The sequence below is a fragment of the Oryctolagus cuniculus genome, chromosome X, assembly GCF_964237555.1.
Source record: "Oryctolagus cuniculus chromosome X, mOryCun1.1, whole genome shotgun sequence".
Classification (NCBI taxonomy): domain Eukaryota; kingdom Metazoa; phylum Chordata; class Mammalia; order Lagomorpha; family Leporidae; genus Oryctolagus; species Oryctolagus cuniculus.
This window is the reverse complement of record NC_091453.1, coordinates 82,113,971-82,138,751: the sequence shown is the minus strand read 5'-3', so window position 1 is coordinate 82,138,751 and position 24,781 is coordinate 82,113,971. Positions and strand designations below refer to the sequence as shown.

Sequence of the window (24,781 nt, the reverse complement as noted above, 5' to 3'; positions counted from 1 at the left end):
CAACAGCCTTTGTATACACAAGCAATGCCATGACTGAGAAAGAACTGCTAAGATCAATCCCATTCACAATAGCTACAAAAACAATCAAACACCTTGGAATAAACTTAACCAAGGATGTCAAAGATCTCTACAATGAGAATTACAAAATCTTAAAGAAAGAAATAGAAGAGGATACCAAAAAATGGAAAAATTTTCCATGCTCATGGATTGGAAGAATCAACATCATCAAAATGTCCATTCTCCCAAAAGCAATTTATAAATTCAATGCAATCCCAATCAAGATTCCAAACACATTCTTCTCAGATCTAGAAAAAATGATGCTGAAATTCATATGGAGGCACAAGAGACCTCGAATAGCTAAAGCAATCTTGTACAACAAAAACAAAGCCAGAGGCATCACAATACCAGATTTCAGGACATACTACAGGGCAGTTGTAATCAAAACAGCATGGTACTAGTACAGAAACAGATGGATGGACCAATGGAACAGAATTGAAACACCAGAAATCAATCCAAACATCTACAGCCAACTTATATTTGATCAAGGGTCCAAAACCAATCCCTGGAGTAAGGACAGCCTATTCAACAAATGGTGCTGGGAAAATTGGATTTCCATGTGCAGAATAATGAAGCAAGACCCCTACCTTTCACCTTACACAAAAATCCACTCAACATGGATTAAAGACTTAAATCTACGACCCGACACCATCAAATTATTAGAGAGCATTGGAAAAACCCTGCAAGATATAGGTACCGGCAATGACTTCTTGGAAAACACCCCAGAAGCACAGGCAGTCAAAGCCAAAATTAACATTTGGGATTGCATCAAATTGAGAAGTTTCTGTACTGCAAAACAAACAGTCAGGAGAGTGAAGAGACAACTGACAGAATGGGAAAAAATATTTGCAAACTATGCAACAGATAAAGGGTTAATAACCAGAATCTACAAAGAGATCAAGAAACTCCACAAAAACAAAACCAACAACCCACTTAAGAGATGGGCCAAGGACTTCAATAGACATTTTTCAAAAGAGGAAATCCAAATGGCCAACAGGCACATGAAAAAATGTTCAAGGTCACTAGCAATCAGGGAAATGCAAATCAAAAGCACAATGAGGTTTCACCTCACCCCGGTTAGAATGGCTCACATACAGAAATCTACCAACAACAGATGCTGGCGAGGATGTGGGGAAAAAGGGACACTAACCCACTGTTGGTGGGAATGCAAACTGGTCAAGCCACTATGGAAATCAGTCTGGAGATTCCTCAGAAACCTGAAGATAACCCTACCGTTCGACCCAGCCATCCCACTCCTTGGAATTTACCCAAAGGTCTTTAAATTGACAAACAAAAAAGCGGTCTGCACCCTAATGTTTATCGCAGCACAATTCACAATAGCCAAGACCTGGAACCAACCTAAATGCCCATCAACGGTAGACTGGATAAAGAAATTATGGGATATGTATTCTTTAGAATACTATACTGCAGTAAGAAACAACGAAATCCAGTCATTTGCAACAAAATGGAGGAATCTGGAACACATCATGCTGAGTGAAGTAAGCCAGTCCCAAAGGGACAAATACCATATGTTCTCCCTGATTGGTGACAACTGACTGAACACCAAAAAGGAAACACCTGAAGCGAAATGGACACTATGAGAAATGGTGACTTGATCAGCATAGCCCTGACTGTTAATGGACAACTTAATACATTATCCCTCTTAGTATTTTTTTTGTCTGTTCTACTTAATATGACTGGTTTAATTCTGTAATTATCACACAGTTATTATTAAGTGTTGAAAATTAACTGAAATGTGATCCATGTTAAACATAAGAGTGGGTATAAGAGAGGGAAGAGATGTATAATTTGGGGCATGCTCGGGCTGACTTGCCCCTATTGGTAGAGTTGGAAACATACCAGAGGATTCCAGTTCAATCCCATCAAGGTGGCATGTGCCAATGCCATCTCACTATTCCAAGTGATCAATTTCAGTTCACAATTGATCATAATGAAAGGACTAAGAGTCAAAGGGAGCACATAAACAAGTCTAGTACCTGCTAACACTAACCGTTAGAACAAATAAAGGGGAGAGTGATCCAACATGGGAAGTGAGATACTCAGCAGACTCATAGAATGGCAGATGTCCTAAATAGCACTCTGGCCTCAGAATCAGCCCTAAAGGCACTTGGATCTGGCTGAAAAGCCCATGAGAGTATTTCAGGCATGGAAAGCCAAGACACTCTGGCAAAAAGATCTCTGTGAGTGAGATCCCAGTGGAAAGAACAGGTCTTCAAAGAGGGAGGTGCCTTTCTCTGAAGGGAGGAGAGAACCTCCACTTTGACTATGACCGTGTCTAAACAAGATAAGAGTCGGAGAACTCAGAGGGCTTCCATAGCCTTGGAAACTCATGACTGGAGCATAGGGAGATTACTGATGCCATAAACAGGAGTGTCAATTTGTAAAATCAACAACAGGAGTCACTGTGCACTTACTCCTCATGTAGGATCTCTGTCCTTAATGTGCTGTACATTGAGACTTAATGCTATAACGAGTACTCAAACAGTATATTTCACTTTGTGTTTCTATGGGGGTGCAAACGGTTGAAATCTTTACTTAATGTACACTAAACTGATCTTCTGTAAAAAAAAAAAAAAGAAAAAAAAAAAGAAACTATCAATTCCCAACTTGACTCTCACTGGGATTAAACATGACAATAAGTCTGATCTGAGTTCATCATCATTTAAAAAAATCATCTATTATTTTTCACTTTATGTCTCTGTGTGGGAGCAAACTGTTGAAATCCTTACTTAATGTATACTAAGCTGATCTTCTGTATATTAAGATAATCGAAAATGAATCTTGATGTGAATGGAAGGGGAGAGGGAGTGGGAAAGGGGTGGGTTGTGGGTGGGAGGGACGGTATGGGGGGGGGAAGCCATTGTAATCTATGAGTTGTACTTTGGAAATTTATATTCATTAAATAAAAGATAAAAAAATTATAGATAATTAAATTTACTGTCTGGGACTCTTGGTCGTGTGTAGTCATTTCTAGATTTGCTGGGGAAGCAGCTTAAGCTTAACTATTTGAGATCTTTCAAACTTGAGTTATGGCATCAGAAAACTTAAGACTGAGGTGTATAAAATGTTTGTAGGAGCCAGCACTCCAGTGTAGCAAGTAAAGCCACTGCCTACAACACTGGCATCCCATAAGGGTGCTAGTTGGGGGTCCCAGCTGCTCCACGACTTATCTAGCTCCCTGCTAATGTGCCTGAGAAAGCAGCAGAAAATGATCCAAGTGCTTGGGCCCCTTCATCCATGTGGGAGACCTAGAGGAAACTCCTGGGTCTCTGGCTTCAGACAGACCAGACCAGCTTCCACCATTGTGGCCATCTGGGGAGTGAACCAATGCATGGAAGTTCTTTCTCTCTGTCTTTCCTTCTCTGTAACTCTGCCTTTCAAGCAAGTAAATAAATCTTTAAAAATAAATGAAATGCTTGCATTCTGAGAGGAACTTTTTCTACCATAGCAGAAACTCAAATCCAGAGAGAGGTGGTGGTTTAGTCTAGATTACTGGGCTCTTTAGTGATAGAGTAAAAATCTCTAGGGCACTTCCAATGTTCTTTTCTGCTATCCCTTCCTATGTTGCAGTAGCTGACAAATGATTTATATAAAGACCCACGCCTTTGGATTCCAAATTAAAATATCCACTCTTCTCTGGGTCTACAGCTTGCTCATCTGCCTGGCATAATTTGTATTTGCCAGTTCCCATAATCACATGAGCCAATTCCAGAAAATATATTTATATCTATATCTATATAGATATCCATATTGGTATATATATACATATATATATATACACACATCCTATTGATTCTGTTCCTCTGAAGGATCCTAACACATCTCATATTATTAACATGTTGGATATAAAGAATAAAGAAAAACCTGATGTTCTATTGTATAGAATGAGTACAGTTAGCAATAACATAATGCATATATTTTTAAAATCTAGAAGAGAGGATTTTGAATGATTGCTACAAAGAAATCATAAATGTTTAAGGTGACAGATATGCTAAATTTATATATATATATATATTCTCTAAATGTCCATGGAAATGGAATTAAAAGATAAATTTATTTTGGTACAATTTGAAAAGTATAAATAGTTCTGTATAATATGCATTTCTATGAACTATTGGAAGACTGCTCATAAATAAATATATCATGTTGTATATATGATACACATGTAGAATTATTAACTACATATTCCACAAATATATAGAACTACTCTATGTCAATCAAAAATACAAATTAAACATAGATAGGCATTTGGGGCAGTGGTTAAGATGTCATTTGGGACACCCACATCCCAGAATACCTGAGTTCAAGTTCTGACTCTGTTTCTGATTCCAATTTACTGCTAATGTGCATCTTGGAAGGAAGAAGATGATGGCTCAAGTACTTTGGTTCCTGCCATCCATGTGGCAGACCTAAATTGAGTTCTGGCCTCCTGGTTTCAAATTCACCCAGATCCCACTATTGTGGGCATTTGGAAAGTGAAACAACCAATGCAAGATCTTTGTCAGCCTCTCTCTATATCTCTGCCTTTCAAATAAAATACCATATGTTCTCCCTGAACTGTGATAACTAATAGAGAACCTAAAAGGTAATCTATAGAAGTAAAATTGACACCATGAGAAGCAATGATCTGAACAGCCCTTGTCTCAACTGTTGAGGAACAGTTTTGTTTTTTCATACTATTTGTTGAACTCTTTACTTAACATAGAGTTAATCATATGTGTATAAAGTTAACTGAAAATAGATCTTAGTAAAAATAAATAAGAATGGGAATAGGAGAGAGAAGAGAAAGAAGGATGGGAGACTGGCGCTATGGCATAGTGGGTAAAGCTGCCGCCTGCAGTGCTGGCATCCCATATGGGTGCTGGTTCGAGTCCTGGCTGCTCCTCTTCTGATCCAGCTCTCTGCTATGGCCTGGGAAAGCAGTGGAAGATGGCCCAAGTCCTTGGGCTCCTGCACCCATGTGGGAGACCTGGAAGAAGCTCCTGGCTCTTGGCTTTGGATCGGCACAGCTCTGGCCATTGTGGCCATTTGGGGAGTGAATCAGTGGATGAAAGACCTCTCTCTCTCTCTCTCTCTCTCTCTCTCTCTCTCTCTGCCTCTGGCTCTCTGTAACTCTGCCTTTCAAATAAATAAATAAATATTTAAAAAAAAGAAAGGGGGTGGGAGAGTGAGTGAGAGGGTGGGTATGGTGGGAAGAATCACTATGTTTCTAAAGTTGTAATTATGAAATGTATGATGTTTGTATTCCTTAAATAAAAGGTTTCTGTGGAAAAATAATAAATAAATAAAAATAAAATATAAACAAAAAGGAAAAACAAGATGAACATAAATAAAAATTTTAAATATAAAATTTTAAAAAATACATTGGGTTTTGTGGTCCCATGTGGTTTTTGTTACATATTTTCCTCTTTTTTAAAGAAAACCTATAGTTTGATGACCTCTAATCTATTGTGTGGTAATGGAAAATCAAGTTTATCTTTGTGTTCCAAGGGGATGTTTTCTAGAGACTGCAAATTCAGAGCAGCCTTAATTGTTTCTAATTATATTTTACTCTGATTATTCTTATTTTGTATTCCCACTACCTCTGCCTTTTATGTGAAGATTTCTAGGACCCATATCTTTGCATTTATGCTATATGTGTTATACACACAAACCTAGCTACCCCACACCATTCTGTTCTGTTTCAGGCTGGGGCTTGACAAGGGCAAGGGCAATATGGAGCAGATGCTGTCATCCTTGAAAGACACATTCAGCTGGGGGAATGGGAACTTATTGATTTAAACAGATTTTTTTTTTTTTTGCTCTTCAAGAAGGGAGGGGGAATGATTTCTGTCTGACCTCAAGGTCTCAGCAAGGTCCCTGGGGAGTAGCCAAACTCTATAGTGCTCAGTGAACTGAACCAAGGTGAGGACTCTTAAATTGACTCTGTGTGTGGGGGGGAGGGCGGTGGGTGTGGGGGTGAGGGTGGGTGTAGGTGCTATAGCATGCTCAGTAAGAGCCATTGCCTCTGGAGTCCAAGTGCTAGCCCCAGCCCCAGAGGAGAATCTAAAAGTGAGAATGGCTATGTACAGTAAAACCCTGTGTCAACATCTCCTCTAAATTTTCCTGTATCAGTTTACAGATAGAATTTATTGGTAAACATTTAGCCAGCAAGGTCTTCAATGGTCAATTTAATAGCAGTGATAACACTGAGAAACCCAGTCCAGGATGGGTTGGCTGTTGCTAAGGAAGATCAGGGTTGGGATTAAGACAGAGGGTCTATATGAAATACTACAAAATATATGAGTCATCCCTACCCTCTTTTCTCAGATCTGCAGTAATCCATCTCATTGCTAATCAATTTCCACTCTACACTCAAAGCTGCCTTCTACAGGGCCACAGACTCCATAACAGAAGCAATTCAAGTCTGGTGATGAATGATGTTATCCATTAATTCCAGAAGCCTCTCCTGGAAGATTCTGAGGAGGCATATCTCTGTTCTCAACTCAGACTCCAGCAAGCCAGAGAAAATTCCAATTATTGACAATGTTTTATTATGCTTTGTATAGTGTGTAAAAGATGTTAGAACTAAGATAGGGGAAGGGTTCTCCTTGGTACATCTTAAACATTAGTTGGTAAATCCAAGAAGCTACCATGCTCTTCGATTTACACAGAAGTTTTGTTAACATTATTTTTAAGCATTCTTTATTTATATAAAGGGAACTTATTTCGTGTATTTCATATATACAGTTTAAAGAGCATTACTCACACAATACCAGCCCAGAAATCAGGTAACCCAGTATATCCGAAATTGATTTTCCTAAGGCTGACAGTATTTTTATGGATCCATGAAAAATATTTAATTTATCTTAAAATCAGAGGCATAAACAAACTTTTATGTTGAAGAAAGTGTTTAAATATACAATATTGAGGGATGAGGAAAATTTAATTAATGAGTACTAGATTCTAACTAGATAAGAATAAGAAGTTCTTGGGTTTTATTGCACAGTAAGATGACTTAGATAATACATATCTTTTTAAAATTAATTCAACAGGTAGAGTTATAGACAGTGAGAGGGAGAAACAGAGAGAAAGGTCTTCCCTCTGTTGGTTCACTCCCGAAATGGCTACCATGGCCAGCGCTGCACCGATCCGAAGCCAGGAGCCAGATGCCCTTTCCTGGTCTCCCATGCGGGTACAGGGGCTCAAGCACTTGGGCCATCCTCCACTGCCCTCACAGGCCACAGCAGAGAGCTGGACTGGAAGAGGAGCAACCAGGACTAGAACCCGGCCCCCGTATGAGATGCCAGCGCTGCAGGCGGAGGATTAACCAAGTGAGCCACGGCGCCAGCCCCAACTTAGATAATATTAACTTACTATATATTTCTCTAAGAAAACAAACTAAAAGATTTGGACTTTTGATGTTTTCACCACAAAGAAGTGTTAAATGTTTGAATAGACAAGTATGTTTACCCTGATTGGACATTGCACAATGTATACATGTACTGAAACATCACATACTAGCCCATATAACTATACAATTTTTGTATCTGTAAATGTTTCTTAAAGTTATCAAAAAATTTAATGTATGTCAATATACACCAACAGAGTGTTTTGTTTTTAGTAAAGAAGGGGATCCACAACATCAAAGTGCCTAGGGCACACAAAATCAGAAAGCATTCCTAGGTATATCAACGATTCCTGAAGGTACACAACCTAAAGGGTAGAATGGCCCACTAGAGAACCAGTACTTCTTTTAATCAGGGAAATCTTGGAAAACACAAACATCAATTCCCATCAGGCGAAAAGTCAAACACTTGAAACTCCAAGCATGGCACGGCTTCATCCTCTTTGCAAACAGCAAGAGGAAGTTCACCTATCAACTGCCATATTAAATAAACTGCGGAGGCCAATACTGCCAGAGGGAAGCTTTTTATCAAAGCTGTAATGTCTCTGGTGAGTAAGACCAGAAATGTCCTGACATATAAATATTTATATACAACTTCATCAGATGAGACAGCCAATACTTAAAAGAAACAGTGACACAAGTGTGTATACGCAGACAGAAAGAGACTTCAGAAGGTACTGGTCTCTGGCCCAAAACCACTTTTAAGGGATATTTCCATACTGGGTGAACCATTCAGACCCCTAGGGTCTGCCAAATTGTTGCCAGCTGGACAAGCAAAGGCTTTTTGCAATGGAAAGTGTGCAGGGTGTTTAAATTGTAAGCACTGCTTATGGAAATTAAGTCTGATTAGTAAACTTGTCTAAGTTTTCCAGTGAGACTCTGCAGCTTGGAGCAATGGAAGGGGTGCTGGTTTGTATAGGAATAAATCTATTGTGAAGGTTCTAAACCTGGCACATGCAGTTGCTGCCTCTTTACCACTGTGGTTAGAGAAGCTGGTCTTTAATGCTTATGACCCAAGGGATTTTCCTAATCTCTTACATCATTGAGGGACTCTTGAAACATCTTCTAGAAAATTGTCCCCTATGTTCAGTTTCTTCTTTTCCTTCTAGAATCTGTATCAAAGATGGATGCTTTCAAGTCCTGCCCTGATCATGGGTAAATAGGTATTACCTTTGTGGTGACTGTCAGGTCTCTATCTACAAAAGCTTTCTTGCTCCAGTTCATAAGCCCTGTCAAAATGCAATGGTGCCTGTGTTCTTTCAATTTAATTATTCCATTGGGGCTCCACGGTTTTTCCTTTTCAAGGTTCTCCAATTAAAATGCAAACAAATAGCTAAGGCAGAGGCCACTGATTCCCAAAGTGCATTCTGCCATATGGTCATAGATTATTTCTTAAGGGTTTGGTGTTCAAACAAGTTTTGGGAATACTGGTATAAATAAAATCAAGGAGATTTCTTAGAGTTTTTTTCCAAGAGAATATACTATGTAGCATTACTAAATTTATTTGACAAAAAAACACACGTGATCAGACTTCTGTTACATATAACATAATTTGAGAAATGGGCTCTAAACTTATTGGAGCTAACATTATAGTGAGGATTGATTTGATGGAGTTATGCCAACTGAATCCATGAGCTGAGGCCCAGGCTCTGAGCAAATCAGACCCAGAAAAGTCTGACCTGTCTTGGGATAGTGTTTTAAGTAATAAGATAGAAGAAGAGCACAATTGGGCTAAATGCTAGCTCTGGATACTCATATTAAAGTACATCTATGACATAAATTATACAGAAAAGACACTTTAGCAATGAACTATATATAACACAAAAACTAGCAGAGAGACAATGAGATGCTGAGCAGGCAAGTTTTGATATATCTGGAGCATGGGAAGCTGCCAGGAAAGATTCCATAATCTGATCCAGTCCTGGCTTCATCTACCTAGTTACTCCTGAGGGTCTTCCTGAAAAAGGCCCCACTCTCTGGTCTACTGGAGAATTTTTCCTCTGGTACCCAGTAATAATAACCATTCAAATTACCCCATTTTTTTCTGATTTACTTTCTTAAATCTTTATATGAAAGGTTTGCTACACATTCCTGCTCCCAAATTACTCGGTTAACCTCTATGGATAAATCTTCATTTCGTTTTCTCTGATTCTCTCTAACAATTCCTGGACTCTTCCTCCCACTCAACTCTTAAATATAAATGTCCCCATGGTTTTCTCCTGGGAGAACTTCTTATATCCATCCTTGGTAAGGTTATCTATCAATCAAGTTTGACTTTAGCCAAGATCTTAAGCAAACAACCCAGACTAGCTTGCATTAACTCTGACCTACAGAGCTATGAGTTGATAAATAAGTGCTTTTTTTTAATAATTGCTGTTTTAAGGCACTATGTTGTGGTAATTTATCACACAGCAAAGACAACTAATAAACCCTGAAATTCAATTAATTACTAAGTTCTTTAATTTCTACCTCACAAATATTTCCCAAATCTGATTTCTAATTTCTCCAGACTTTTTCTTTCTTTCTTTCTTTCTTTCTTTCTTTCTTTCTTTCTTTCTTTCTTTCTTTCTTTCTTTCTTTCTTTCTTTCTTTCTTTCTTTCTTTCTTTCTTTTGTCTTTAAAATTTTTATTTAGGTATTTATGTGAGAGGCAGAGATACCAGACAGACAAATGGAGCTCTCACCCACTACTTCAGATGCATTTTATTTCTTTAAAAAGCAGAGAGAGAGAGAGAGAGAGAGAGAGAGAGATTGATTGATTCCATACACCATACACTGGTTCCCCCCCCAAATGGCCACAACAGCTGGGGTTGGGCCAGGCCAAAGCCAGGAGTTAGGAGCTTCCTCTGGGTCTCCTATATGGGTATAGGGTCCTAAATAATTGGACCATCTTCTGCTGCTTTCCCAGGAACATTAGTAGGGAGCTGGATCACATATGGAGCAGCCAAGACTCACACTGGAGCCCATATGGATGACAGCCAATATGCTTAAGCTGGTACACCATAGTGCTGGCTCTTCTAGACTTTTTCAAGGATCTCATTGTGGGGGAAGTGGGGGTAGAAAACTGTCTTGATTGAGGACCACTGAACTAATGCAAAAAGACTATGGCTCTCTATAACCAAGCTGTTTTATTTTTTCAGGAAATAATATTACAAGACCTGAAGAGGATAGAATCTGTGGTATCAAGAGTAAAGTATTCTAAATGTAGGAAAGATAGATGGACTGGGATTCTGGGAGAGCCTTTTGATATGTCTTTTAAAAAATAAGGAACTTTGGTGGTTTGGAGAGAGTCTGTGACTCATTGGACTATAGGCCACTTCTATTTAGAAAGTATCATTGATTCTGGGAGGTTAAAAGAGCTGGTGCAGTGGTTAAGATGCCTGGGTTCCTTACATCCCATACGAGAGAGCCTGGCAGCTCCTTTGATCCCAATCCAGCTTCCTGTTAATGTATATACTAGGAGGCAGTAGATGATATTCAAGTATTTGTGTCTCTGCCACCCATGAGGAAGACCTGAATGAAGTTCCTGGCTCCTGCCTTTGGCCAAGCACATTCCTGGTTTATGCAAGCATTTTGGGGGTGAATCAACAGATGGACTATCCCTCTGTCTCTTTCTCTCTCTCTGGCTCTCTGTCTTCTGAATAAAGTGAAACTAAATAAATTTTTAAAAACTTATAAAAGGAAGGAAATGTTTTCTTATGACTTCTTCTGTTTAAGACTTAGTAACAAGAACTTTTAGTTTCCTTCTAAATTGTTTTGGCAAGAACTCTGAGCGTCTACATGAAAAAAAAAAAAGAGTATGAACTTATTTGTTTGGAGTATACCTTGGGGTACTTGTTTTAAGAGTGTGAGTTTGGTTGTTAGGTGTCAGGAAGTCAAGAAACTTCAACAGGAGTGGGCATTTGACACAACTGTTAAGATGTCACTTGGGATTTCTGAATCCCATATCAGAGTGCCTTGTTCACATCCAGGATCCTCTGCTTCTGATCCAACTTACTGCTAATGTGATCCCTAGGAGGCATCAGATGATGGCTTAAGAAGTTGGGTCCTTGACACCCAAGACAGAGATCTGAATGGAGTTCCTGGCTCCTAGCTCCAGCCTGACTCTGCTGCAGGTATTGTGGAAAACTGGGAAGTAAACATGAAGATTGGAGATCTCTGTCTCTCTGCATCTCAAATAAATGAAAAATTTAAAACAAGAAAGCTCAACAGCATGAAATTCTAATGCTAATTATATACTCAAGAGAAATGAAAATATGTATATATAAAAATACTCGGGCACAGATGTTCATATCAACATTATTCATAATAGCCAAAAGGCAGAAACAAACCAAATGTCCACTAACAAACTTATAAATAAAATGTGTTTTATTTATCTATATAATAGAATATTATTAGTAAATAGACATGACAGAACATGGATGACTCTTAAAAACATTTTGATAAGTATAAAAAGCCAGTCACAAAGGATCATATAGTATATGATTCAGTAATTTTAAACATCCAGAAAAGCAAATATATAGAAATAGAAAGTGAGTTAACGGTTAGGGTTAGGGAGTTAGGGGGTAGGAGATATGATGAAAATGTTCTAGAATTCATTACAGTGATGATTGTACATTTCTGTGAATATTGAACTTCACACTTTGAGTGATTTAAGTTTATGATATGTGAATTATATCTTAAGCTGTTACCAAAGAAGTAATCCCAACAATTCTGGAATCAGATCTTCGTACTACGCCGAAGCAATAGGAAATGGGAAAGGCAAGTTTGGTTGAGTCTGGCTTGGAAATTCAGGATTCTAGAGCAAGGTGGAGGTACTGTCTAGGAAAATAGTCTTTTTTAACCTCTTTTAAGCAAACTTTTTTTTCCTGCTAAATGAGGCTGAGCCAGTCTCCCAGCTGTAGCCTTAGAGTGAGTTACTATTCCAGAGCATGTGTATAGGAGAAGCTTATGTGTTATGTTTGCTCATGGTTTGAATATGGATTGTCCTCACCAAAACTCATTTTGTATCTTGGTGTTCAAAATGGCATTGATGGGAAGTAGGGCCTAGTGGAATGTGATTAGGTCATGGGTGCAGAGCCCTTATGAATAAATCGATGCTTTTCTCTTGGGAATGTATTTGGTATTGTGGAAGTTCATCCTCTTTTCTTTCCAACTCTCTGTACATGTGCCTGCTTGCCCTTCCACTTTCAGCCATGAGTTGAAACAGCATGCGGCTCTCACCAGAAGATGAGAAGATGTTAGCACCATGTTAGCAATGTAAATTACTTAATCTTAGCTAATTTATTATAGAAAAATAAAATGGGCTAACACACACCTAAAGTTCTTAGATGTTCTAGAAATCTTCTGAGATTTGACTCGTTAAGCCACTGCAATTTCTAAATGTCAAATTAAATTCAAATTTTAAAAAATCTAGCTTATCTTTTCAACAGATGGTATTGGAAAAATAAGATATCCATCTGTTCTCCTCCAATCTTCCCCTAAAAAATTGATCTTTACCTCACCCCATACACAATGATCAACACAGAATACATCAGAGACTTAAATGCAAGAGCTGAACTATAAAATTTCCAGAAGACAACATGAAATAAAATAAACTATTAGATTAGATAAAGAATTCTTACATATGAAAGCAGGACATAATGCATGAAAGAAAAATTATGCTTAGTCAAAGTGAAATATTTTTCTATTGAAAGGTTAACAAGGGCTGATACTGTGACTCAATGGGTTAAGCTGCTGTCTGTGGTGCCAGAGCCCATATCAGAGCCCTGATTAAAACCCCAGCTGCTCCACTTGCAATCTTTCTCCCTGCTAATGTGCCTGGGAAGGCAGAAGGTGATGGTACAAGTACTTGGGGCCCTGTCACCCATGTGGGAGAGCCACATGGAGTTCTAGGCTCCTGACTTGGCCTGGCCCAGTTGTGGCCATTTGGGTACTGAACCAATGGATAGATTTCTTTCTCTCTGTCTCTCCCTCTCTATCTGTCACTCTGCCTTTCAAATAAATAAAAAATAAATCTTTTAAAAAATAAAAGATAAGAAAACCATTAAGAAATGAAAACATGCTATAGACTGGGAGAAAATATTTTCAAATCACATATTGACAAATTACTTGTGTTGAGAATAATAAGGTAAATAACTCAGTTAAAAACGGGCTAAGGATCTGAATGAATACTTTCCAGAGAAAATACACAAAAATTCAATAATAATGTGAAAATATGTTCAGCCTGATTGATCATTAATAAAATGTGGAGGAAAGCCACAATGAGATACTACTTCATACCCACTAGGATGGCTCTAATATAAAAAACAGACAATAACAAGTGTTGGTAAAGATGTAGAGAAACTGGAACACTTACTGGTTGGGAAAGGAAAACGATGTAACATCTTTGAAAAACAGTTTGATGGTTTCTTAATATTTTAAACATACATATAACATAAACCAGTAATATAATCCCTAGATATTCACCTAAGATAAATCAAGACATATGCCCACTTAAGAATCTGTACATAAATGTTCATAGCAATATTATTAACAATAGTGAAAATATGGAAACAATCTAAGTATCTACCAAAAGATGAATGGCTTATTATAATGTGTCATTCCCACACAATGGTATGTTATTCATCCATAAAAGAAATGAAGATGAACCTTGAAAACATGCTAAGAGAAGGAAGTCAGGAATAAAAGCCCATACATTGTATGATTCCATTTATACTAAGTGAATAGAATAGGAAAATCTGTTGATAAAGAAAGTGTTTAGAGATGGAAAGGGTTTGAATAAGGAGATTGGAGGGTGATATCTAAAGGATTCAAATTTTATTTTTGGAGTGATGAAAAATTCTAAAATTGTTGTGATGAATGCAGAACTCTATGAATATACTAAAAGTCATGGGATTTTTATCCATAAAATGGGTGAATTGTTTAAAAAGTTGGGGGGGGGTACTGGTGATGGCACCACAGGCTGAGCTGGTGGTGGAGCAGCAGGTTGAGCCACCACTTACAATACTGGCATCCCATATGAGCACCAGTTCAAGTCTTGTCTGTTCTGCTTCCTATCTAGCTCCCTTGTTATGGTGCCTGAGAAAGCAGTGGAATATGGCCCCCAAGTACTTGTGCCCCTGCTACCCACATGGGGAACCTGGATGGAGTTCTTGGCTTCTGGCTTCAACTTGGCCCATCCCTGGTCATTGCAGCCATTTTGGGAATGAACCAGTGGATGGAAGATTTCCATCTCTTTCTGTTTCTCGACCATCTCTATCACTATGGCTTTAAAACAAACAAATAAATAAATAAGACTTTTTTAAAAGATAGATTGTATGATATGGAGATTATATCTCTATAAATCCATTTTAAAAACTGGTATTAGAAACAGTGCTTTCTCTGCTACTGTTAATGGATGAAAATAATGAGACTCTTTAATCAACACACAATTATTCTTAGGCATTTAAATTTAAGTGAAAAGTGATCCCTGTTAAATATAAGAGTGGGAATAAGAGAGGTAGGAGATGTACAGTTTGGGACATGCTCACTCTTGGACTTAACCCTAACGGTAGAGCTAGAAATGTGCCAGGGGATTCCAAATCAATCCCATCATAGTGGCATGCACCAATGCCATCTCACTAGTCAAAGTGATAAGTTTCAGTTCATAACTGATCATAATGATAGGATTAAGTGTCAAAAGGATCACATAAACAAGACTAATGTGTCATAATAATAACTGATAGAATTAAAAAGGAGAGAACAATCCAACATGGGAAGTGAGATACACAGCAGACTCATAGAATGGCAGATGTCCTAAACAGCACTCTGGCCTCAGAATCAGCCCCCCCCCCTTTTTTTTGACAGGCATAGTGGACAGTGAGAGAGAGAGACAGAGAGAAAGGTCTTCCTTTTGCCGTTGGTTCACCCTCCAATGGCCGCCGCGGCTGGTGTGCTGCGGCTGGCGCACCGCGCTGATCCGAAGGCAGGAGCCAGGAGCGTCTCCCGGTCTCCCATGGGGTGCAGGGCCCAAGCACTTGGGCCATCCTCAACTACACTCCCGGGCCATAGCAGAGAGCTGGCCTGGAAGGGGGGCAACCGGGACAGAATCTGGCGCCCCGACTGGGACTAGAACCTGGTGTGCCAGCGCCGCTAGGTGGAGGATTATCCTATTGAGCCGCGGTCCTGGCCAGAATCAGCCCTTAAGGCATTCAGATCTGCCTAAAAAGCCCATGAGAGTTTCACAGACATGGAAAGCCAAGACACTGTCGCAAAAAAAAAAAATGACCTATATGAAAGATCTCTATGAGTGAGATCTCAGAGGAAAAAACAGGCCATCAAAGAAGGAGGTACCTTTCTCTGAAGGGAGGAGAGAACTTCCACTTCGACTATGGCCTTGTCTAAATAAGATCAGAGTTTGTGAACTCAAGAGGCTTCCATAGCCTTGTCAGCTCATGACAAGAGCCTCAGGTGATTACTGACATCATAAATAAGAGTGTCAATTGTTAAATCAACAATGGGAGTCACTGTGCACCTACTCCCCATGTAGAATCTCTGTCCTTAATGTGTTGTACTATGCGAATTAATGGTAAAACTACTACTCAAACAGTATTCTATATTTTGTGTGTCTGTGTGGATGCAGTCTGTTGAAATCTTTACTTACTGCGTACTAAGTTGATCTTCTGTATATAAAGATAATTGAAAATGAATCTTGATAAAGAATGGGATAGGAGATGGAGTGGGAGATGGGATGGTTGTGGGTGGGAGAGTTTATGGGGGGAAAAGCCACTATAGTCCAAAAGTTGTACATTAGAATTTTATATTTATTAAATAAAAGTTGAAAAAAAGAAAATAATGAGAAAGATTAAAATAAATAACTACAAATGAGAGCGAAGCTCCTCAAACAATTGGTGGTGGAACAGTCTGTATCTCTGGGTAGATCAGTCCGAATTTGATGAAATTTTCAGTGATTTCAAGAAATAGTGTGCACATAGCTCTAATTGCTAACCACCCCCAGCAGCACCAATCATTGTCCCTCATTGAAAATAGCACCATTGTGGTTGGAATGCCTTGATAATAGAGAAGTCAAATGTTTGTCACTGCTTAGTGTCTCTCTGTTTAGTGAGTCCTCTGCCTTCTCCTCATACAATCCACATTGGAAAGAAGCAAATTCATAGAATGGCAGATGTCCTAAACAGCACTCTGGCCTCAGAATCAGCCCTTAAGGCATTTGGATCTGGCTGAAGAGCCCATGAGAGTATTTTAGGCATGGAAAGCCAAGACACTCTGGGAAAAAAAAAAAAAAAAACCTAAATGAAAGATCTCTGCGAGTGAGATCCCAGTGCAAATAACGGGCCATCAAAGAAGGAGGTACCTTTCTCTGAAGGGAGGAGAGAACTTCCACTTTGACTACGACCTTGTCTAAATATGATCAGAGTTGGTGAACTCAAAAGGCTTCCATAGCCGTGGCAACTCATGACAAGAGCCTTGTGTGATTACTGACGCCATAAACAAGAGTGTCAATTGTTAAGTCAACAACAGGAGTCACTGTGCACTTACTCCTCATATAGAATCTCTGTCCTTAATGTGTTGTCCCATGTGAATTAATGCTATAACTAGTACTCAAACAGTATTTTACACTTTATGTTCTGTGTGGGTGCAAACTGATGAAATCTCTACTTAATATATACCAAATTGATCTTCTGTATATAAAGAGAATTGAAAATGAATCTTGATGTGAATGGAATCGGAGAGGGAGCAGGAGATGGGAGGGGTGTGGGTGCGAGGGAAGTTATGGGGGGAGGAAGCCATTGTAATCATAAACTGTACTTTGGAAAATTATATTTACTAAATAAAAGTTTAAAAAAAACAACACTTGAGAATAACTGTGTATTGATTACAGTATCTTTTATAAAGTGATCACTGTTAAATATAAGAGTGGGAATAAGAGAGGGAAGAGATGTGCGATTCGGGACATGCTCAAGCTGACTTACCTCAAACGGTAGAGTTAGAAACATACCAGGGGATTCTAATTCAATCCCATCAAGGTGGCATGTACCAATGCCATCTCACTAGTGCCGCTGATCAATTTCTGTTCACAATTGAGCATAATGATAGGACTAAGAGCCAAAGGGAGCACATAAACAAGACTAGTACTAGCTGATAGAATCAAAAAGGGAGAGAACGATCCAACATGGGAAGTGAGATACACAGCAGACTCATAGAATGGCAGATGTCCTAAACAGCACTCTGGCCTCAGAATCAGCCCTTAAGGCATGTGGATCTGGCTGAAAAGCCCATGAGAGTATTACAGGCATGGAAAGCCAAAACACTCTGGAAAAAAAAAACAAAACACCAAAACCTAAATGAAATATCTCTGTGAGTGAGATCCCAGTGAAAAGAACAGGTCATAAAAGAAGGAGGTACCTTTCTCTGAAGGAAGGACAAAACTTCCACTCTGAGTACGCCCTTGCCTAAATATGATCAGAGTTGGTGAACTCAAAAGGCTTCCATAGCCTTGGCAACTCATGACAAGAGCCTAGGGTGATTACTGATGCCATAAACAAGAGTGTCAATTTGTTAAGTCAACAACAGGAGTCACTGTGCACTTACTCCTCATGTAGGATCTCTGTCCTTAATGTGCTGTACATTGTGATTTAATGCTATAACTAGTACTCAAACAGTATTTTTCACTTTGTGTTTCTATGTGCGTGCAAAATGTTGAAATCTTTACTTAATATATGCTAAACTGATCTTCTGTATATAAAGATAACTGAAAATGTATCTTGATGTGAATGGAAGGGGGGAGGGATCGGGAAAGGGGAGGGCTGTGGGTGGGAGGGAAGTTATGGGGGGGAAGCCATTGTAATCCATAAGCTGTATTTTGGAAATTTATATTCATTAAATAAAAGTTAAAAAAATAAAAAATTAAAAAAAAAAAACAAAAAAATCAAAATTACACGTTTGAGCATATTCTTTGACCATGTCATCACGAGCAGAAACAAATATCTGAATATAAGAATTCTGAAAATATCATTTAGGAATCATCCTAGAAAACCACCAAGGTAAGACTGTATCATGTTGACCATCTTTGGAGTATAGACATGTTAGAGTACATTGAGAGGAGTAGTAACTTGGTAGGAAAAACAACGTCTAGACAGGACCAACACTGTAAGATGAATGTTTTGTTACACTGGGGCTAAAGGTACTCTTAATGGTCATATATTAATGCCTCCTACTGAACAAAAGCCCATAAAAGAGAAGTGATCAGGCCAATATCACATGGCCAATGGAGAGCAGAGTGAAGACTAGAATTCAGGTCTCTGAAATCACAATATAAGGCTCTTTTCATTTGCTAAATATTAAACAGTGATAGACTAGTCAGTATGGGAGGCTGGAACACTAAGCTGAAACTTTTGGTTTAAATGATCGAGTTCCCCCTCTACCACTGCCCAGAGCCAGGAGTGGCTCATCAGTAATGAAACTCTAGGAGTATAAATTACTGGAGACATAGCTGATTTCTAGGCTACACTTAGTCTTTTCTTTCCAGAAGGGCAGTTTGATCATCTCCAGCTCAAGTTCCCTCTTAATGTGCAAAATCTATCACCGCACACATGGGGAGGTAGTTTACAAAGTGTCACCTTTCACAGAGCCCAGCCTGGATTTCCACTTTTGCTCTTTTCCACTTCATGTTTAAGCCAATCCTCCCCAAGCCTGTCTCCAAGAATTTGTGGGAGGATGGGTAAGGGAAGTTTTGGTAATACAAGCATCACCTTTCCAGCTTTGATTTTCTCACGTGAAGATCAATGATAACTGATCTTCCATTTGGGGAATAATTTATGGCCACGTGGCCTTTTCTATTGAGCTCAACTTTGACTGACAGGATAATAACAGTAGAAGGAGGAGAGAGGTTAGGAAAGTTGGAGGCCAGGGGAGTGTAAGTAAGACCAGATGCAACTAGAGGAAGCAGTGATAACAGGGGAGGAAAAGCTGGCAAAGAAATGACACATACACCTTGAGAAGTGCACTCAATGTTTCCAAGGTTAAATCCAACCATCTTCCTGTGTTTCCTGCAATTGCCTTTGTGCTCATAGTACCCAGTTATTTTTTATGGCAAGGGGGAAGGTTTTCCTAGAATACTCAGCAGCAGTTCTAGCATCCTTTGTGCTCTTATCTTCATCTTTTGCTTCTGTTCTAGTTTCCAGGGTGACTTTGGAATTGGCTTAAAACTTTCCCCTGTTATTCTGAGACTTACCAGAAAAGTACAGATAAAACATAAAATAAGTTCACCTAATTGAAAACGGACCTAACAAATTAACACAAGTACTGAAGTTCATAGTAGGTCATAGACATGTATCTTGAGACAACAGTGAATCTTTTCTTGTACAGATCCTCAGTATGGACAAAACTAAACCCAGGGATGCCAATCAGTGTGCCATGAAAAGAGTAGTATGAGAACCAGATGCACCCCTATGTATGATGCCAAACAGCTGGAAGTCTATTATTAAAGCTTTGCAACTCTAACAGAAGCATCATACTTTCTGCTTTATGGAATTGATTTTCAGACCAGACTATGTATCTATTGAACCATTATTATCAGTGAACCAGTAATTTGGGTTCCAGTTTTTATATACCCATGACCTTTATGCATGAAGGTCAATGTATGGCTTAATTATGAAAATTAATTATTAGATAATTTTGGCAACATACCACAATCATGCCAGAAGCCAAGGAATCAAAAGAATAACTGCCTGAGACTACATCATCATCTAACTTTCTATCAGATACTCCTTGATATCCCAGAAATAGTTTCTGCCCCTGGGAATAGTCAGGGCCTTACCAACTACTCCTTATTCCATTTACAACTTTTTTCTGGTGTGAGGTATCAATACACATATATTTGTACTGTGATATTTAGTTTTACTATCTACATAGACCACAGCTATCTCACAGACAAGAGGTCAGGATACCAGTCTTCTATACTAGCAAAACATAAGTCCTACCTGGATCAAGGACTCCAAAAAAGTACATCTAAACAAAATGAAAACAGAAGGAAATGAGAGCCACATTTATAACTGCTAGTCTATCAGTTTGAGCTAAATGGTACACATAAGAGTAGAAGTGACAATAAATTTAATATAATCAAATGGGCTCTTTTCGCTGATCATTATTTAAATGGAGGGGAGAAAACAACTTCACTTGATTTATTTGGGATCCAGTAAGGACATACACTGAAATAAAGTAATGGCCTTGGTTTCATGAGTAAAATGTTGCACAACAAACAGCTTTGACCATACTTTTGTCCTTTCCAGTTTACTGCTTGATGCCACTTGCAGCCAAAGACAGGCACTAGACTCTCATCCAAGCAAGTCCAAACCATTGCAACACATGTTCCTTTAGCCTCCAGAGAGGAAGATCATATTCATAAGTATTAAGAATACCCACTAATAATCAAAGTGACTGACAGGTGGTAACATTAGAACTGTCCTCACTAGTATTGGGAAATGGGCTGGGATCCAAAATTTTGCATTTGACCCCAATTTTCAAGCACCTCTTTTGTGATTAGTAGGTTTGTCCACACATCCTCAAATTTTGTTATTTAATATCCTTACTATGATGATACAACAATGTTTAATTTGTGGGTTACCCCATGAATACTACTAATATTACCATTAATTTTTGCATAGTTAGTTCCTAATCATTCAGTATCTTCTATAAATAGCATTTCCCAGTGTGCTTGCTCTTTCTCCCATTCTCTGTATATATGAGGTATCTTCAAAAAAGTTTATGGAAAATGCACATTACACAAACTGTGAATGGATTTCAAATTTTTTTGCACCAAACTGAACATTTAATTCTATATTTCCACAAACTTTTTGAAATACTATTGTATGTGTGGTTCATTAAAAAGTGCTTGTGGTTAAATAAGATTGGGACATTCTGAATTTCATTAAACAGATGTCCTTGCTCTAGGACTTCTCAGAACATTTAATGTGCCAATGAACACTATGGATCTCTAGGAAAGGCATAAAATATGCAGCATTTCACAATCTTATTTGATTATGCAACATTTTTTTTCTTAAGAACTTCAGGTTTTACACCAATGAGGCCAGCTCTCCTCACAATACACTTGCTTTAAATGTCATTACTCAGTGATTTCCAATGAAAGTACCTGATAGAAGCTGCCCAGGTGGAACATCCAGTACTTTGAAAGTCCTTTGATCTCTTCTGATAGGCCTAAGAACAGCATCTTGGGCACTGAAGCAAGACCTCTCAGAACATTTACCTGAGCCATATGAACATCCCTTCATGTTAATTCATTTAATCAGCAAACATTTATAAAGAATCCGCAATGTACCAAAGCTGAGCATAAATTAAAAAAAATAGGACTACTTTTACTCTGCCTGGTGGAGATAGTTGTCTTCAAAGATAAAATGATGTTTAAACTAATTAATTAAACTAACATTTAAAGAGAGATATTTTAAAGAGAGGGAACTGCATATATACAGGTATAGATGCCTTAAATGGTGTTGTTCTGTTCCATTGAGCAATACTCTATAATATTTCTGTACATATACAACATGTCCTTTGGTAGCATTTAATAATATATTTTACAAAAGATGGAACTGACACTTAAAGGACTTGGAGAGTTGTGCTACTGTCAAATTTTATTATAGGATGAAAATATACTCATCACTGAAGTAGAGATCATTTACCCAAAAGGTGGAGGTGTCCCTTTATATAGAGAATGACTTCAAAAATCTCATGCAGCTTTGCATCAGCTTTTTGTTTTATTTTTCCATGAATTTTTGAAGCCCTCTCATATTATCAGGAGCAATCACAGAATGCCAAAGTGTGTTATATCACCACAAAACATTAGAAATTCATGCTGAGAGTGATGAAGGTCATAGCTGTTAAGATGATGCTTGGGATGCCTACATCCTATATTAGAATGTCAGGGTTTGAGTCTCAGTTCTGCTGTCAATTTCAGTTTCTTGCTAAGGTGTACCTTGGGAGCCAGCAGGTGATGATTCAAGCAGTTGGGTTCCTGAAACCCACATGGGAGATCTGGATTGAGTTCCTTGTTCCCAGCAGGCATTTGGGGAGTAAATGTGGAGTTTCTTTCACTCTCTCTCTCTCTCGCTCTCTCAAATAAAATAAAATAAAATAATGTTTTAAAGAGGGTCAGTGTTGTGGCATAGAGGGTAAAACCACTACCTGCAATGCCAGCATCCCATATGAGTGTCAATTCAAGTTTTAGTTGCTCCACTTTTGATCCAACTCCCTGCTAATGTGCCTGGGAACGCAGGACAAGATGGCCCAAGTACTTGGGCCCCTGCCACCCACGTGGGAGACCTGAAAGGAATTCCTGTCTCCTGGCTTTGCCCAGGGCTGTGGCCATTTGTGGAGTGAACTAGCAGATGGAAGATGAATTATATGAATATATATATATATATGCCTTAATTTACAGAATGCTTTTATATATATATTGATGCTCATGAGAATCCTATGCACATGGGGAGGGAAGGTGTGACCAGTGCCTTTGTTCAGAGGAGTGTGAGGTTTAGGGTGGTTGAGTAATTAGCTCAATGTCACATAATAAAGGACAATTAGAAAGCAGGGGAACGTGTTTAGCCTAGCAGCTAAGATGCCAGTACAGGTGTCTTCATCCCACATCAGAGTAACTGAGTTTGAGTTCTGAATCCAGCTCCTGATTCCAGCTTCTTGCTAATGCAGACCTTGGGAGAGAGTGGTGATGGCACAAGTAATTGGCTTCTGGCCACTCACATTAGAGACCTGGATTGAGTTCCAACCTCAACACTGATTGTTGTATGCATTTGGGGAATGAAATAGAGGATGAGTGATAACTAACTAACTTACTTTCCTCTCTCTCTCTCTCTCTCTCTCTCTCTCTCCCCCTGCCTCTACCCCTACCTCTACCTCTACCTATCTCTATTTCATCAGATTCCCAGTTTTAAATTCTTAATATGTATTTTTCCTGTGTTACTGATGGTATAGAGAAGACATATCTAAACTAGGGGAAGTCTTTCCTTATAAATTATAGCTGTTGAAAAATGGAATAGGCTGTCTTATGAAATGGTTGCAGCACATATCTCTGCCTTAGGTGAGAGATCAAATATATTTGCAATCCACTGATTGCAAAATTTTAGATCTTATTTCTCCAAGGTGAGTTTTCAGCAGTTAAGCTTGTTCTAGGCAGCTCCTTTTTATTATATACTTGGTACTCAGAAAAGACATTTGTAGAGAGCTGCTTGGGAGTTGAAACTCTACCCAACATCACAGGTAAACCCATTGCATTGGTAAAGCAAATACAAATCAGGTATAAACAGTGTCTTCTGGGACTTCTCAGGTCCAAAAAACAATGAGAAACAGAAGTCACAAATTTATCAAAATCCACAAGTACATAGTATATGATTGAGTTTCCCATGAAACTTAAATCTTAGATCACACATTATGGAGGAGGCTCAGTTCTGCATTAGTACACCCATCAGTCCTTTTGATGTATAGAATACCTGCTTTTTTAGAATCTATATAGTTGTCTAATCACCAAAGGAATTTCAAGAGGTAGACTGAATGAACTGATAATAGCCCACACTTGTCTTTTCTGAAGGAGGACCAGGATTCTCTTTAGAGCCAACAGAATCAGACACTGTTCCAATTCCCTTGGAACATGGTTTGACATATATTTACAGCTATCTATGCTCAAGAGAATGATGCATCTGTCTGATGGAGACGCCTGGTTGCATTCTTTCCCAGATATTAATATAGGTGGTACTTTAGTAGCATAACCAATGACATGAAGAACCTGATTTGGAGGAGAACAGATGGCAGCATCTTTCTTAGGCTAATTTTAGGATTCTGAAATAGTCTCTTTCTCACACAAACCATCAGTGAAACCAAATTAAGACAGCTATGTCACATGGAAAAGGGGGAGAGAAAAAGCATGATTTAATGTAAGGCAAAGACAATGAACCAGAGACTTCAGTGCTTCCACTGTATCTGACTGCTTTCATAGCCATGAAGGTCACTTCAACTGCTTTTCCTCATAATAGACACTGAACGCCAATGTGAAGGTATCTAAAAGATGAGTGGACAAATTTCACTTTCATCGACAAGTACTAAACAATAATAGTTATGTCATGTAACAGCTAAATCCATATTCATAAGAATCTGTAGGTATAGGTCTAATACATTTTTTTCTTAGCAGATAAGGAAGCTGAATCTAAGTGACCATTGTACTTGGTAATTCAGAAGCAGATTTGAATTTCAAAGCCACAGATTCCTGGTCTACTGCTTTGCCTCTGAAAAGACCTTT

At 38.6% G+C, this 24,781-nt stretch overlaps 1 protein-coding gene across 3 annotated transcripts in view; it reads right to left on the bottom strand.

Annotated features, from left to right (window-relative positions):
• DCX (doublecortin) overlaps positions 1–24,781 on the bottom strand; it is a 132,428-nt gene that overhangs the window by 94,600 nt on the left and 13,047 nt on the right. The gene's annotated exons all lie outside the window — the stretch shown is intronic.